This window comes from Trachinotus anak, unplaced genomic scaffold (genome assembly GCF_046630095.1).
Source record: "Trachinotus anak isolate AG129_WGS33_773 ecotype Australia unplaced genomic scaffold, CSIRO_AGI_Tana_v1 ptg000013l, whole genome shotgun sequence".
Lineage (NCBI taxonomy): Eukaryota > Metazoa > Chordata > Actinopteri > Carangiformes > Carangidae > Trachinotus > Trachinotus anak.
In genome coordinates, this window is record NW_027273864.1 from 12756228 (window position 1) to 12774879 (window position 18652).

Genomic DNA, 18652 nt, shown 5'->3' on the forward strand with positions numbered 1-18652 from the left:
CATTTAAGACCTTAACTTCTTCCTCTTAACCCACTCCTTGAATTTAGCACTGGCAGCTTGTGTGTATGGTTTCTGTGTGTGTGATTGTGTGTGTGTGTGTGTGTGTGTGTGTGTGTGTGTAGGGGTCTCCAGTGATTCCTTGAACCCTGCAGCCAGTCTCATTTCAGCGCTTTTCTAAACATCACCTCTCAAAGCTCATTCCCGAATAAAAGACAACATGGAAAGAAAAACAGGACAGCAGCAGAAAAAGGAGGAAATGTTATTTAAAAGGTACCAGACCGCAGCATTTTCCACTGATATTATATACTCCCTGCCCAATCCAAAATATATACGGGCCGCAGGCCAAGAATGTAAAAATAAAACACATAGACTCAACATCTGGAGCAAACTTGAACAAAACCCTCATTTAATATGCCCTGAATACAGCATTCTACCATTCTACCTCTGGCCTGTCTCACTCAGAGACACACACTCACACATATTCATGCACATACACACATTCTTTGTCACACATACACACCTAGTGTACACATGCCTGTCGACAGCAAATACATACATGAATATGGAGTTTAAACCAGACTATACATGCATCAACACAAGCCACCCACAGACCAGCAGATCATCTTTCAATACAACATAGTGTCAGATCTTAACAACACCCACATGATAATTTGCCTGAATATTTACAGTTTTAAAAAAACCTGAAGGGAGGGAGTTTATATTCACCTGTTTATGTACATTTAGAATTTGAGCATAAAAACCTAAATGAATTTAGAAAAACAGGTCAAAGTCAAAATTGCTGGTGCCCAGTGTTAGATTCCCCTGATCCAACAAAATGCTAATAAAAAATAGAGAATAGTGGCAAAGCCGACAAATTAATTCATGAAAATAACATAAATGCCATATTAGGTGGGAAACAGCGATGAAATGCCCCAACTTACCAAAGGTACAGAAGAGCTTCTGGTGCTTTTTTAATTATGTGCCCTTGTTACACCCTCTTGAGAATATTCAAACAGCACTAGTTGATAGACTTTTTGAAAATTTGCTCAAAATTTGAACCATATTTGGTTGGAAAAATACCTAGACAGAAAGGAGAGAAAAAAAGCAAAAGAGAGAGACAGAGAGCATGTATGTGTGACTGCGCTTATTTTATTTTTTTCTAACAGGGGATTAAATGTCCTCACGGTGATATTTTGCCACTCCTTATTAATCTAGGGTTCAGGTTTCAGTTTAGTGTTAAGACAAAGATTCGATTAGGGTTTGGTTTATGGAGTCAGTGCAGGCAGTCTTAGATGCGAATATGTGTCTGTGTGCGTGTGGGTCAGCATCCTCTCAGGAGTTGCTACTGCCGGCCAGGCTGGCGGTAGCTATGTGAGATAAAGAGCTGGCTAAGAGCAGTGTAAGTGGTGGGTTTGATTCCTGCCCAGGTCAGGTGGAGGGAGCCAGGCACAGCAAACCACTGGGTACTGCGGCTCTGCCAAGACTGTGGGCCTCACTCATAAAACACATTAACCTCTTCAGCTCCACTTCGTTTCAAATGCATCTTTTGCAGCCGAGATTTGTTCAAACCCACAGAGCTCCATTTTAAATTCCAGTCAAGATTTTAAAAGTTTCCAAAGATACCGAATAAGTCAAACACTGTCAGGGGTAAAGAATGATGCAACAGGAAGCTAGAACTTTTCCATGCAGCTGTAAAAAAACAGTATCTGGGGTTTGACTATTTCACTGAATAAATGTGCTAAATACAGATGTGTGTGGAAAGATATATATATATATATATATATATATATATATATATATATATATATATATATATATACATATATATATTTATTTGGTGCAAGAACCAAAAAACAAACAAATTAAAAACAAATCTTTTTAGCATTTATTGCTCATTCTATGTACAGCATGAAAATATAGTTGATAATATCACAACACAAACAAACTCTCACTCTCAACTTTAACCATTTAAATATCAGTTTTTCATTTTTATTTGTTCCTTTGATAATGATGATGATAATGAATGAAACCCACCAACCTTGAACAATATGGCCACACGTGATGAATACAGAACTGGAGCTGTGTTATGGCTCGGCCCTTTATCCATTTGTTACCTTAAACTCTATCCAAATCTCCCTTTTTATCCTTACACAGGACAGTATCCAGAGTAAGGTAGAATGAAGAGCAGCAAGGATGACAGTGATCCTCCCATTTGTGTTGGACGGTAGGAGTGCACACACAAACATTAAGATACACACAAGGAGAAAAAAAGAGACGAGCGAGTCAGCTTAACTGTCAAGCTTGGTCAGGTTTACAAGCACAGAAAGGTGTGTGTGTGTGTGTGCCTGCCTGTGTGTATTTTGTCTCTGTGAGCATCTGATAACCTATAACCTGCAAACTCAATCCAGGCATGCAGTGACAGCAGAACACAGAAACACATCAAAACCGAACGTCAGCTGACAGCTGTTTATATGCACCGGAGGCCTGCTATCAGGCACACGAACACACACACACACACACACACACACACACACACACCCACACACACACCCACACACAGGATTAGAGTGTGAATATCAATAACCCTAACCAGCAGCCATACCAAAGGAACTAGCCATAGAGAATGAAAGCTGACATCTTGTATCTGTGAGTTACACTGAACCCCTGCATTTATGTCAATACAATGTGACGTCTGGGGACGTACATCAAATTATAGTCTTCAATCTAAAGCGAGGCATTGGCGACACATTGTAGATGTGCTTTCTGACTGCTGCTTGCCTCTATGGTTTTCTGGGGGGAAAAAACCGAAGAAAAACTGAATTCATCAACTGAAGATAACTTGCCAGTCTACACTAAAGTCTCTAAAGTATATTCAACGTCTTAGTCATCCCCAGTCGTCTTAGTTGTTCTCTACCTGTGTCCAAATCTTATCTGAGCCCAAAATAGTGATGCGTCCCGTTTGCTCAGATATAAACAATGTTAGCTGAGGTGCAACTGATCAACTCATAATCCTACTGGTAAAATAATTTTCTTCCCCACACACTCTATTTTAGTTTCAATACGCAGTTTGCTAGTGACACAGGTTAAGGGAGGTTTCCAAATCATCAAATCCAAATCTGCTGGTATTTGCTTTCACTAGTCTGTGTTAATTAATTTGTCTATATTGTAAAATTGCATCAGGAAACTTCCACAAATCTTATTATGAATAAGATTTTTTTTTCACACAAGTTTCACTTATAATAGTTGCATTAAATATACAGAAAGGTGACAAACTGAAGGAAAAACCAACCAAGTGTCCAAGTGAGGTGTCGGGCCATCACGAGCCAGCAGAACAGCTTCAGTGCATCTTGACATCTACAAGTCCTTGAACTCCACTGGAGGAAGATATTCCCTCATTTGATGTTTTGATGATGGTGGTGGAGAGCAGTGTCTAACACATTGCTCCAGAATCTCCCACAGGTATTTAATTGGAGATCTGGTGACTGCAAAGACCGTAGCATGTGATTCACATCATTTTCATACTCATCAAATCATTCAGTGATGCATCATGCTCTGTGTCATCCTGCTTCTCTGCTCATTTTTCATTGCATTTCCATTCATTTGTTGGTTTTTAACCATAATACCCATACCCTTTGCCCATAATAACAAAATAAATAAAAATAAAAAAACAATATGTTTATATCAGCGCAGCATTGTGTTACTGCACTAGTCACAAGTAATCTTGCATGGGATGATCTCAAAACTAACACTGCTGTCTCTCTGTTCCATACCCTGCTGCTTTTCCTCTCTCTCCTCCTACATATTTATTTCAAGTTAAATCTTCACCATCTCTCTCTCTCTCTATCTGTGTCTGTGTGTGTGTGTGTGTGTGTGTGTCTACCTCCTTCGCTCACTGCTGTCCACCCCTCCTCCTCCAGCTTCAGTTAATTCATGAACAGCATCATGATTGAATATTAATAATTCACATCAGCTCTCCCTGATGACTCATTACAACCCTTCAAATGGAGAGGGAGGGAGAGGGAGATGGGCATACACAGATGACAATATAAAAGACACACACACACACACACACACACACACACACACATACACAGAAACTAAAAAACTAGGTATCATCCAAACAAAAGTTTTCTCTTTTTCTTTTTCTAACTTCCATTCAAAAGATATTGAGCCCCAGACAAACATGGACACACAAATACATTCACACATAATAATTAGTTATTTGAACCAGCTAAGGTTGGGGTGTTGATGTGAGGGCCACGGCACAGTGAAATGGAGAGAAATGCAAAACTGACTGGAGCAGAATTATTAGAGGCCTTTAAAGCACTCTTTTGACAGTTTAACAAAAAGTGGAAGAGGAGTGCACAAAATTTAACCTTCCTCTTCGGAGTGAAAACAAAGAAATAAAAATCGACTTCATTGTATCAGCGCGTCTATGGGAGTGTGTGCAGGCTTTTATGTGTGCATGTAATGTATGAGGGTGACATCTTGAGAGTGTCAAGGTAAGCTCAGTGAGTATTGGTCACTGAATAACAAGCATGTTATTAAGCCAATTATTAAATATGCAAGGAGAATATTCACATTAAATCAAGCAACCTCTGAGACCTTGCAAAGCTGTCATGGCAGTGACAGAATGAAGACGACTCAATAGAAAAATGTAGGTCTGGTTTGGGTAATAATTTTCATGTTCTCCTTGAGTGGAGGGCAAAATGAACGATGCTGTTCAAGCGTGTGTGTTTGTGTAACACACCGACATACATAACCTAGTGAAAACAATCAGACCAAAACTAAAGTTCCCTTTACTTTCCTTTAATAAAAACTTCCTCAAAGAAAAGCTACACAGGGCGGGCCACACTTTGAGTCACACACACTCACACACACACACACACACTGTTGCACAGCCATTTAGCCCCATTAGTGGAAAGCAGAGTTGAACACCTTGCAGACTGTGAGGTGTGTGTCGATCGATGGAGGTTAAACCCAGGGTTCAAATATAAACAGCTGGATAAGTCACAATCAATAGCTCCTATCCCCTGGCAACTGGTCAATACTTCCACACCCCGACCCAGTCAAAGGAGAGAGAGACACACAGAGCTGGGCGGAGTTTCTATGTGACTGTTTTGCGATAAGGATGTTAATGAATATATACGCAGTCTCACACACACACATACACATACACATTGCCCTGAGTTGATAACCTGTTCAAGGAGCTGTGGTAGCTCAATAGACAGCCGCTCTGATGAAAAAAAAAAAAACACAACTGTTCCTATCGATTTTCCTGCCGTGGAAGACTATCTTCCGCCTCTAACTCCCTTTAACAAACCTCTGTTCTCACCCACACCCCAAACAAATATGAGACACACACATACACATGTACCAGCCTCTGTTTGGGTTGCTAAATCGAGGCAATTCCTGCTTATGATATGAACCTCTGCCACATTACCTACAGGGTTTCTTTTTCTTTCTACAAATATATTACTTTTTTTTTTTTTCCAAAGACCGTTTGTCTGTACCAAGCCAGAAACCATACCTCTACAGTAGCAGGCCCAATGTGCTAGGAAGACAATATTACTCCTTGTTTGAGTGCGCGCATGTTGATGCTGTGTGTGTGTTCGCCTCAGTGCTAAGCCATAGAGGAGATGGACTCCATATGCAGAGTGTTTTCACAGCCCTGAAGGAAATCATGACCATAGCAGAAAACCCAGCAGCTATTTCACTATGGTCTCATTTGTCTGTGTCTTTGTGTGTATGCATCTTGTGTGAGGGCACGATGTGTGTGTGTGTGTGTGTGTGTGTGTGTGTGTGTGTGCATGTGTATGCGCATGTGCGTGTGTTATTTGTGTAAGCCTGTGTGTGTTCCCTGTGTGATTCCTGTTTCTACATTGGCACGCACAATGTATCGCACCCACCTCTCTGACCAGCACAAAATAAAAATATACCTTACTTTCCCGTATGCATGCCAGCCCAAAGTTGGGATGTGTGTGCTAGCGTGTGTGTTGGGGTGTGTGTTTGTGTATGTGCTTCCAAGGGAGATGAGTGGGCGTCAGCGATGTGAAATTGGTGTGTAACCGCTCAAAATAAAGACTCTCCACTTCAGCAAAAGGCCATTAGGGGTGCTGTATGATACAACAAACTCTCACACAAGGACACACTCAACAATTAATCTGCGTTCATACATTTCTAAGACTAAATTCAATCAATAGTAGTTAAGTGAACCAGGGTTTGATCTGATTCAAAGAAGATGTTTCAGCTACTGGACTATGAGGCACGCAGCAGCCAGACAAAGGGACAGAAAAAGATGTAAAAGAGGGAAGGTGATCACTTGTTGATAGACAGCTGTGGCTAGAGCTATTATATGTTTTCAAGTTAGCATTTGTGGCCATTACTCCAAACATGCATGTAAACTGCAACTGGAGTGGTTGGCATAGGCATACAACAATGAGGCAGTAATTCGTTTTTTTTTTTTTTTTCATTATTTGGTCTGTGGGATGTTTTCGAACAGCTTCAGAGTCCAAGGAAACCTCTCTCACCTCCCGTCTGTTCTTCATACATCTTGTCCTGGTTATCAGAAGCAGGCATCGTGGGAGAGCGCGCGCTTTCAGTTCTCAGTCTTGCCTCGGCATAGAGATGCCGTTCCCACCTAGACACAAAACCAGAGATTGGTTGATTGTTTCTAAAGCAGGCTCTAGTAGGACTTTATCACTGTGATAAAGTTGGGAGCCAGGAGCTATCAGTGATGACGGGCCAGCTAATACGGCTCAGCCTGAGCCAGGCTAATCATTTACAGCAGCGGCCTAAGCAGGGCACATGGCTCTATTAGCCCACTAGCATCATAAGCCTGATTAGTGAGCACTTCCTCGTTTGTCGCCTGTCTGTCTGTTTGCTTGTCTGTCTATCTATGGACAATGAGGCTTTGCCTAAGACGGTTTCTGGAGGATGCATAGATGGGTAATTGTGAGAAAGAAGAGAGAGTGGATGAGCTGCTGAGATACCAGAGGAGATGGGGCTGAGTGAGAGTGCTGAGTAAAGGTTAGCAAAAGTGACACAGGTTTAGGGTGCAGGTCCTTTGGGGTCCAAAAGTGCACAGATGAGGACAACAGGTGCACAATACGAACTTGTCGGAGTGCCAGAGGGGAAAAAACAGGCATCAGTGATTACCTAAAGAGCCATAGACTCAGGAGACAGGCGGTCTTTATGATAGAATCAATAACCATTCATGGTCGGCTGCTCTGGAACCAGCAGTTTTTCCTCTAACACCCACAGATCAATACAGGTGATTATCAGAGTTAACCCTTCATTCTCTGTCTCTGATCTTTAGTCTCCAGACATTTAGTTCGATATTGCTAGATAACGAGCTGAAGATTAAAACACATACAGCCAGGCAAAAAGTCTGGACACTACAGCTGAGAGACGTTGCTTGGATACTGTACTCATAAAGCGTGGAATGACCGGATCAAATTGAAAACACTTTTCCCACTGACACAAAGTCCCACAATGACTCTCACCAAAATTGATTTCAGTTCGGTTCGGCTACACTTTTATGTTTTTCTTTCTAAATGTGAAGAGTCCAGCACACTCCCATTGTCAGTGCAGAAAGTGATTAAAGTGAAATAATTATTATTCCTCACCATTTTTGGACCTCGCCTGCGTGGTACTGTGTGTTTTGTATGACGACGCCCTTCTTGGCCCTGGCTGACTCTACGTCTAAGGTCGACCCCTCTCTCTCATTAGTTCTGACCCTCTGCAACCTCCTCTCATCTCCAGTGACACACAGGTCAAACCAAACACACTAATTATGTGGAATTGGAGGTGGAGAGTGTCAGTGTTTATAAGCTAAAATGAGGCAAACAACAATTAGAGCTGGGGTAAACAGTAAGCTATAACTTTGTCTCATAATTCAGACTTTCTCACCTACAGTACATTTACCATTGTGCTGGTTGCTACAAGAGGTTTTCTATCAGGTGGTGGAAACTCCTTGAAACTTTCCTGACAACAGGTGGGCAAGAGAATAAAACTTTAATTGTACTGAATCACATGAAAACACCAAAAAAATGCATATGCTTCATTCATAGCATTCATGGATATATGTATATATGTGTCCATACACAAAGACAATTGCACACATGCTTGTACAAGCCAATGCACTGCCAAATTTCTATTTCCCCATGCCAACTGTTTGCCCTGTATCTGCCTTATGGACATTTATATGACTGCACTGCCAGACACACACAGTCCAACAGCGCACATCAGAAAGCATCTGATTCTCTTTATCATTGCTGCTTCTATTTCACACTGATCCAAAATAGACATACTTTGAGAAACACAAACAGATGCACACAGGCACACACACAATCTACCTCTGATCCAAAATACCTCCAGAACAAACAGAAAACAATTCCAGGCATTTTTCTTTTTCTCTCAGAGAGAGCTCAGCCGCCAGCCAGAAACACCAGGCGGAACGGGTTACATGGCAGAGTGGAGTGAAAGTAATAGCAATAGGCCTAACCTAATATTACGAACACACTGAACACACACTCACACACACAGGCACAGGCACACACACGTGCACGCTTGCAAAGTGCATGTATGCGCACAAGCATGGACATTCATTTCTATTCAATAAGCCCCCTAAACCCCGATGATACACTATTGAGTGACATGCAGAGACACAGAAATATGAGGAAAAAAATAATCGAGAATGACAGAAGTGTTTTGCAATTCAAAGTCACTCAAAAACAGTGTATATTCTGAAACAGTATGGTGCCACTAAACAAAAGCGTATGGTTGGCGGCAGAAAGAGAAAAAGAGGTAGGGAGAAAGAGGAAGACAGAGAGGGGCTAAGATAACGAACCATTAAACGTGGCACTGCTGTCCAAAATCCTGAGGAGAGAAAGATAGAGCATCTTTAAACACTGTCATTTGACTTTGAACAAAGTGACTTTTGAAGTGAAAGAAGCCGTTTCCCCCTTTTTCCTTTTTTCCTTTTTTCCCTTCCCTCCACATTTTAATGCTCCCTGCTCTATCATGTAAATCCCCATTCAAATTAGTTGGGCATTAGAGCCCTCAGCAGTAATGTCAGAGAGACTGAATGAGATGGGGGACTTAAGCACCTAACGAACAATGAAATTCCCAAGCCTTGGGACAGGACAATTAAGAAGCAGGCTTAGCCAATGATGAAAATTTATTGCTATCTAATACATATTTCTATTTTCTGAACACTAACCAATTTGAATGTGATTAAGGGGGGTGGGGCGCTTCATTAAAGAGGCGCTGGCTCTCAGAGGTCGCTGGGAGAGGAGCCTTTTGATGTTAAATTACAAATACGGAGGAGAGAGGCACTGCCATTGTCTTTTTGGGGTCCAAGTATTGTTTTCTGTGGTTCCCCTTAAATGGGTTAGTTAACCCCTCGCTGTCCAGGAGAGATGCTAATGTGAGGGGCCTGGGGGGGGGGGCAGGAATGGAGAGGGCTTTTTAGTGGGATAATAGACAAAATAAATGCCTTAGCGTTTATTCCTTTCATCAGAATGAAAGCATCCATCCATTCATTGTTTCCCCCTATTTCCTTGTGCATCAGCCTGTCTGGTGGACGCTCTCTCAGTGGGTGTCTTTGGCTCTGCCACTTGCACAGGAAGCTCTAGTGAAAGGAAAAGCACAGAACGAGTAAAACTAACAAGCCCGTTAGAAAACAAGACAATATAAAGCAGATTTATACTTACTGCTGCCAATAAATTGTTTTATTCAAACTTGTCAGAATGTATTTTTATTTCGCCTCTGATGTGATGTGGAGTGACAGAGGATTTCTGCCACAACTCAACATGTGAAGTCTAAATGACACGTCAGTCAAGATAAGTTTATGGACTTGTAATTGTCTGTACTGTGTGTTGGTGCTGCAGTTCTGAGGGTGCTGGTGGTCCATATATGGGCCAGCAGGAGTAAGAGGAGAAGCCCAGGACAGAAACTTCCCAGCTGAGAGCCAAGACATCAACGCCACGTTGTTTTCAGCCAGATATGAAACTCTGGGAATGGCTTACGAGAATACTCAGAAGGAGGAGAACAACGCTTCTTTTGTTATTTAACTGTCCTGCTCAGAGAGAAGGACCATAATTCGGGTCGGAGTGGAGAGCAGCAAACTGTGCATATATCTTCTTCCCTGCAACACGCACCAGGGCCAGATTAATTTGCGTTAATAGATGCGTTCTCAGGCCTAGTTTGGAGGGGATAAAGGACATTTTCATTAACTTTCTTTATATTTAATGTTCAATTAGTTGCGGGTATAACCGGACTATAATCAGATGGAAATATGGGCAGGAATTAATGCCCCGGCAGGAAGAAAGAAAGACCAAGGGATTGGTATGCACCCAATGCAAGCTGTGTGCAGATGTGTGTGTCTGTATGAGGGTATGTGTGTTCACTTGTCTTCATGAGGGTGTAAAACCCCATGCTCAGCATGCACAGTATTACAGTACAAAGGTATTAAATCTCATAAATATATTTATAGAGATTAGCTGAGATATTTACATAAATACACAAATATGTGCTGTTGTGTCAGGAGCGATGCCGCCGGGGGAAAGAGAGAGAGAGAGAGAGAGACAAACGGAGAGAGAATGGAGCAGGTTTACAACAGCATAAAGAGAAAATGAATGACACGGAAAATAGAAAAATCAAACGCTTTATTGTGTGGATGAGGCATGCTTTTATCATCCTGATAGGCAGTGTTTAGTGTCGTGTGTGTGTGTGCGTCTGTGACTGATGCGGCGTGTTGTGTTGCATGTCACGCTGAATGATAGGATTACTCATTTTCCCCTCAGCAGAACACAAATCACTCTTTTATCCGCCATCATTGAATCTTTCCAGGGTTAAGTGTTTATGTTCACAGCTTGTCACCGCGCTGTGTGTGTGTGTGTTTGCCTATTTTGCGCATTTTGTTTGTGTGTTCAGCAGAATATTCCTTCAACCTTCAGCAGTAAAGTGAAATGGCAGAAACTAAATGACAGCTTAAAAACAGTGTAGTCTTTCTTGTCATCAGAACTGAGGTGTGTGTGGGTGCATGACTCTCTATCTAACACACACATACACACACACAAACACCAAGCAGTCTCTTATCTGCCATTATTGAATTTTTCCAGGGTTAAATGTTTATGTTCACAGCTTCTCACACAGGGGTTTGTATGCATGTGTGTGTTTGGGGGTTGTGTGAGATATGAGGTCACTGTCTGGGGATTCATGGCCTGAAGTCCTGCATAGCACACTATGAAGACGATGACGACAACTTATTCTCCGCCTGAAAAGATTATGCGAGGGCTTTCAGTCCTACTGTTTCCCGCCAAGCCCCCGGCGGCGTCAATAGGCCAAAGCTTGCTGTGCAGATTTTTATTCCATGTTGTGCACTCTCACTCTTTAAGTCCTGTCTAGAGGTGGTTTAAGTGGAGGTTGTGACAGGGGCATCACCTTTCTGATACTACCTCGTGTCCCGTGCTGTCCGTCTTATGGTCACAATCATGAACACACACGAGCTGTAAGGACTGTCCAGGTAAATAGGTCACAGATGAACGCCTGAGGTGAAGACAGCTACAATATATTCAGACATTATTCATAACCACATAATGTACAGTAACTGTGGGCCTTAAAACACAGTGAGAGAAGATGAAAAGAAAAATATTAAATAGTGTGTGGTGTCATGAGGACAGCGGAAAGACCATTTGTCAAGGTTATGCGTGATCCTTTTCTCTGTCAGATCTGAAATGTACAAATGGTCACTCTTACATGAATAACAACAGCCAAGATGAGAATCATTTGAGGTCTTTGTCTGCCAGATTCTCTGAATTTTATATTAAAAAATACACAGCTTTAAGGTGTCTTTCAAGTTCTATTCATTTATTTTCTAAACCCATCTCAGTGAGTGGAATACTTTCTAGTTTGATGAGGACCACTGTGGGATGGTTTATCTCAGAAGAACGAGCGAGAGAGGAACCAAGACACAGATAGAGACTTTACCCACAAAATATTCACTGCTTGTAATTAATTCAGTCAACATATGAAACAAATTCTGATGACATTGTGTATTTCATTAGTTCTTCATGTCTGCACCTCAATAAAGTAGTTACAGTTCAAATAATCTTTAGTCAGAGCCAATGAGTGAACGAAAAGTAGATTTACAAATTCAATGTCCCTTTAGCTTGTATTGGCTTCAGCGTTTTTGCACTCCATCCAAGTGAATTCCTTTCCTACTTTCAAACAATTTCATGCTCTAATTCCAAGGCCTACTGCTTCAAAGATAACAGGGAAACATGGAGGAAATTCTGATCATTTGGCTAAGATCCCCTCTGAGTTCATTAGCTGCTCACATTAATTAAAAACAAACAGGATAAATTGACCACAAATGGAATTTTGGGTGAAATCTTGTCAGCAATCCAATAATGGTGTGGAAAAAAAATATCATTTCAATTACAGTGTAAGCTGTCTAAAGCTGGGGTCAGATCTGCCCCTCTCCACTGAACTCCAGGGCTTCCCAGGCTCTGTCTTGGTGAGAGCATCGAGGGACTTGAACACAGGCGATTACTGAGGTAATTTGGCTGAAAGCCCACTTGAATTGGCCCAGACCCTCGATACTATCAGCTTCACAATTAACCAACAAAAACAGATAACCTCCAAATCTCTCACCAGTCCTGTCCAACACACACACACACTGTACATACACACGCGCACATACTGTACATACACAGATACAGTACAGATGCACACACTCCTGAAGTCACACACAAATGCTCGCACAAACCCAAATACACTGCAGGGATTTCTGTCCAATTAACATGCATGCAAAGCAATTTAGAACCCAACAAGATGTTTTTGTCTGACTGCTCCAGGGTAATTTAGCACTTCTGTTTCCACACAAGCCTGCCATGGAGGGAGGGGAGGAAGAAGCGAAGAGGGGTTAGAAAAGTGGAATGGATTTCTTGATTAAAACTGGCCTTTTTCCCCCCTCTCTCTGCGCACAGAGGCGTGAGGCTGCAGCTACACACACGCAGCAAACATGCAGCGAATCCATATGCCCTAATACAGAGGCAGCATCATTGTTAATTTCCTTTGTTAGGCGCCTGCTCCCCTGGCCGATTTAATTTGTAGCGGTGTTTTAGTGAGCGGTGGGCAGGAATTGAATTAACAGACATTCGTTCACTGGTACATTCCTCTGTCTCCGTCCCGTTGTGTGTGTGTCAGTTTTACATACTGTTCAATAATTGGACTTAGATTACTGTTGATGTGAATGCATGATCACACGGACGCCTCTCTGCAACAGACGTCCGCAGACGGTTAGTCGCATGACGTGGCCTCTCCAACAGCTTGGCATTCATACCTTCATTATTTCACGGCAACATTCAGCAAAAGAGGAGACTGACAAAAGAAATGTTTATGAAAATAAGAGACACCTCTGTTTGATGCTTTTATCTTTTATTTGGCATCACTGTCAGTCAAATGCTCAAATGCCCCAATCTGTCTCAGTATCTCTCCCTCACTCTCTCTCTCTCTCTCACACACACACACACACACAGAAACACTCATATCAGACAGACAGAGACAGAGAGTTTTGGGTTGCTGACTAACTTGGCTTTTCCACTGCAAGAGAAATGTTATGCCAAAGATGTGAAGATGTAAAATCAGGAGATACTGAAGAAGGTGAGGTAGGGAACACACAAAAAGAACAACATGTCTCGGCCTCCCACCTTCACTCCGTCCTCCTCACTCTTTCTTCACGTAATTAAACCTATAGTCGCTTTCAATTAGCTAGCCTTTCTCCCCGTGCACGCTTTTATGCAAAAATTAATTAGTCAATTAGCCAATTAACATGTGAGCAGGTCTTTGTGTTAACAAGGCTTTTACAAGCTGTGGCAACCCTGCAGTAATGGCAGACAGGCAATAGACGCCATGGGACTAGTTTACACCACACAGATTCTGCACAACCAGGCTGCTGGCACACAATCCTGGAGCACACACACACACATATACACACACACTTTCATTTACTCTGTTGAAAACCCTAAACTCATGCTCCACACAGCAGATGGACTTGCTTGCTTATTTTACCCCAGTTCGGTGATTAGATGTCTTTCATTAGGTGAATCAAGTATGTTGGGACTGGACTGGACTGAAGCCAGCAGTCCCAGCAGACTCCTAATGTTGCCGCACTGAGGCCCACCGCTCTACACTGTTCCCAGTAAAAGCACTGGCCCTTCCTCTATTAGGCCCAGACCACAAATCACTGCAGTTTATTTTTACTGTGCATTGTACACAGACACACATCTTCCCCCTGAGTCACATAATATGCATGCTCTCTTTCTTTCTTACTCTCACACAAAAGTACGCACAGACAGAAACGCACGCACGCACGCACAGTCCGGTTGTATCAGCATGCGTCTGTTCTGTGTCTGTGTATAAATACGGCCCAGAGACAGCAGTAATGGCTCCTGCTTCAAATAAACAGAGAGCAGAGAAGCCTCCCATCCCTGCTTCCCTCTGACCTAAATCACGGCTGGACGGACACCCCACTTCCTCACACTGGACGTTCTCAAGGAGACCAGCGCTCCCCTACCAGATCTCTGTGTGTGTGTATGTGTGAACAAGTGAGAGGGCGAGCAAAGACAGAGAGGCAGAGCGGGTTGTGATATATGCCACATGTTGCTTGCAACCCAGACACAACAACCCCTCGGCTTAAGGAGGAGTGTTAGGAAAAAAAAAAAAAAAAGAGAGAGGAGACGGGGAGAAGTTTCTGCTGGTGAGGAGAGGGAATTATGGTGGGTGCGAGCTGGTGGGGGTGGGGTAGTAACAACAACCATGCTTTTAGGAAGAAAAAAAAAAAGAAGAAAAGTGTGAGCTGCCGAGGGTCTTAGTGTGCTGAGGTAGAGGCTAGATTAGGCGGGAGGAAGGCAGAGAAGAAGAAGAAGAAGAGAGGTCACGGAGGGTTCACGTGAAAGCGCCCTCTGATCACCAAAACAGCGCCCAAAAAAAGAACCTGTCATTTTAGGCTCAACTCACACAAACACACACCTCCTCACCCCCAAACACACACACACACACACACACAAACACACACATTTTGTGCTGGTAGCGGAGATCTCTCTGTCAGTAAAGAGCGCCGGCCTCCTTGAGAACGTTTATTTTCCCGTTCCGTCAATCTAAACAATCCCTTAAAAGGGATCGCAGATGTTTATAGACCTTCACAGAACAAATGCTGCCTTTCTGACCTGCAGATACACACACACTCACACACACGCGTAGACACACGTAGACACAAGCATGCAAATATATACACACATGCACTCCCCCGCAGCGGAAGAAACAGAGGCAAGTGCTTATTGTAATGAAGACACACACTATAAAAGAGAAAGGCAGAGGATGGGACCAAAGTCAACAGCAGCCACAGCTTAGTGTCACTGACATAACAAACACTCCACGTGCTCGTTCACATGCACTATTTTATTTTGGGACACACAGTTTTAGTGTAACATACAGGCGATAGTTTATACTGATAATATACTGATCAGCTCCTCTCAAATTTCAACCTGATCAGATAAATAAGAGAACACAGAGAAGAATTCACAGAGGAAATAGAAGAAGAGGGGAAAAAGGGCCGTGTGTGTGTGTGTGTGTGTGTGTGTGTGTGTGTGTTTGCCTGTTTTTTTAAAGGCTTGTTAAAAAGGCTGCCCGCTCTGCCTGGGCTCTAAAGCCACTCAGACAAGCAGTGTTTTAGTGTAAACACACACAGTGGTTTTCCCCTTACATGGCCATGTGCTGCCAAACTGTGTTTGTGTGTGTGTGTGCGTGTTGAAGATGGGTGATTATGGTCATTATTAACCTGCTCGGTGTTTGTGTGTGTGTGTGTGTACTGGACTGAGTTCATGTTCAAGAACAATGCTGTTTATACAGTGCCAGGTATTTTATGTCACTGACACTGTACTACTCTACAGGCCATATCTTTCATCTCACACACACACACGCACGCACACACAAACACACTGCTTTAAGCGCTCTGTGGTTTAGGTTTATTCACACCCAAAACATCCATTTAGCAAAAGAGGGGAAGAGTAAATGGTAGGTTTAAGTGCAACAACTTTGAAGCAGAGATCTCGTCATCTTTGTAGGACAATATCTTCTGGCTCTCTCACACACACTCTGCGCCAGTGGTCAAATAATTTTCAAATTGGCGACTTTTAAAAACTTTATCCGGGATTCTTTTTGATTGCTCTGACACTTTCCTGTTAGTTCATTAGTTCTATCTGTGGCCATATATGGCAAATAAATGAAGTTTGAGTGTTTTTATAGCCTGAAGACAGTGCGGTCTCCTATCAGAGGATAATATGTCTTTATGATAGTGACTATTATAACTTTGGGTAGTTAGGCAGGGACACAGGGGAGTGTAAGAGGCTGGGGTGGGGGTGTGGGGGTGTGGGTCCCTTTAGTCTTGGTAATGAAGCTCAATCCATCTCGCCTCCCTCACACACACATACAAACGCACACACTCAAATTGGCCAACTCTTAATGGCTCTAAGGGCACCGAACATTGTGATTACGACCGGCTGGCCATGAAAAATTAACAGGTTTATCTTTTTCCCCCTCTCTCTCCCACTCTCTCTCTTCCTCTCTCTCCTCTGTGTCTTTCTGCCCCTCTCTTTATTGTAGTTACTCTTTGTATGCCCCCACCCCCCCACCCCCCATTCTGTCCATCTCCACTCGTCTCTACCTCCAGCCCAGTGATACTTTTCCAATTTTCCTTCAGTGTCTCCCACTGAGCCCAGGGGAGGACTGGGGGAGAATGGAGCTGTGATTAAGTTGATACATTCTAGATAATAAAAACCAGAATGGCTATCATCCTCTCCTCTCTCTTGTACGCAAGAACGCTTCAGCCCCTCCGCCCCACCCCGCACGTCCCTTTTCTCTCTCTGCTCTGGGCAGTTTGGACACTGATAGACGAACCATATGTAAGGACAATGGATGGGAGGAAATGCTGGGATGACAGAGAATCGCAGAGATATGTGCAGACGGTTTCCTTCCTCTCTCTCTTTGCTTGATATCATGCATTACTGCAGCACCGCTCCACTTGGGGGTGTCACACATGTTAGAGTCAGGAGGAGATACGCTCAAGTTCTGCTATCAGCTAAAGCTTCTGTCTGTCCTCCTGTCGTCTTTTTATATTGTCCACTTCTAGTCCCCGCTCTGCTTGTCCTGCTTCAAAATTTCTGTCTATATTACTGCAATATTCTGTGTATTGTCATCAGTTCTCACATTGTTGCCACTGTTTACCTGTCGGTGAGTATTATCAACAGGAGTCAGAGTTTATTTGGGTGTAACAAGTGCCTTGTTGACACTGAGCTGACTGTGAACTCAAACAGGCTTGTAAGGATGAAATAGGGATAAATCAATACGTTAACACATGTCTTGTAATGTTGCAGGTAAAGTTAGAGAGCACATCTTGCGGGAAGCATGCAGTTTCTTTTTCTGTATCACACTTCCCCTGCTTCCCCTTCATATGTTTACATTTTTTCAATACTTGTGATGATAAAATAGCTGAGTTTCATTACAACACAAACGTTTTTTTGATACTTTGCTCCAGAGTTCTCAAATCTATAAAAAAAAAATCTGCTTTATTCATTTAAAAAATGTTGCCAAAATAAAAAGAGTCTAAGAGAGGCAAAATTATCATTTTAAGCAGAAATGATCTAATCATTGAATAAACAAAGAGTACAAACCTGAGTGAGGATTCAATTCCAGCTTTCAGGAGTCAGTTTTTGAATAGTCGGTACTGAGGACACATTTCAGTCTGTACCAAAACAAAAGTATTGAGGTTTAGTGAAGGCACTGGTATCAGAGTTTTAAAAAGCTTCAGTATTTATCAGTTTTGATTGACATGGACACTGTGCAAAGTGTTTTTATGCAGTATAACATGTGCAGACATCTGACACCAGCAGCAAGCATGAGGACCTCATCAATTTCTTCCAGACTGTCCATAAACATAAGGTAAATATTCACTCTCTGATCATATCAACATATATTCCACAAGCTTTGACTCTTCTACATTTCTGGCACACACACACACCTACACTTACCTCTATCACAATTACATCATTGTCAGTCTCACGTGTAATCCGTCAGTGACCTTGTCATTCATGGTGGATTCAGTCTGCACGTGACGTTAGCCACAGCAATCTTTATGTTAATGTCTGCTTTATTTCCCCCTCACTCAGTCTTAATGTTCATGTACTCATCTTACTGTCCGCAAAGGGAAGCTCCCCTAAATACTGAGATGCTTAGACTTTAATGGCACAAGAACTGGCCTTGACGCTGTCCCAAAACACACACATACACACAGAAGGGTCCGGTAAAAACAGTCCAAGGGGAAACGGACAATCGAGTGCTCTTCTGCCAACAGAACACTTTGTTCCTCCAGAACATAAACATACTGATTTATCTCAACAGCTCTCTTCAAACACAGCCGCCTCTCTTCCTCTCCTCCTCTTCTCCTCTCTTCTGCAACCTCTCTTTCTCTCCAGCTCAATGCCCTGCTGCACCCCGCTGCCCCTCTCATTTTGGGAACTTGTGATGTCTGTGTTAACACTCACAAACTACAGTGGCCATAATCGCCTCATTGCCTTATTCTCTCTCT

General features: G+C 42.6%; 1 long non-coding RNA gene across 1 annotated transcript; it reads right to left on the minus strand.

Moving 5' to 3' along the window:
- Window positions 1–6527: 6527 nt before the first annotated feature.
- On the minus strand, window positions 6528–18254 carry LOC139630753 (uncharacterized). Its single transcript, XR_011693216.1, has 3 exons — window positions 18096–18254; window positions 17739–17809; window positions 6528–6640 (listed from the first exon to the last, which is right to left on the minus strand). It is a non-coding gene; the product is annotated as an uncharacterized lncRNA (long non-coding RNA).
- Window positions 18255–18652: the final 398 nt, after the last annotated feature.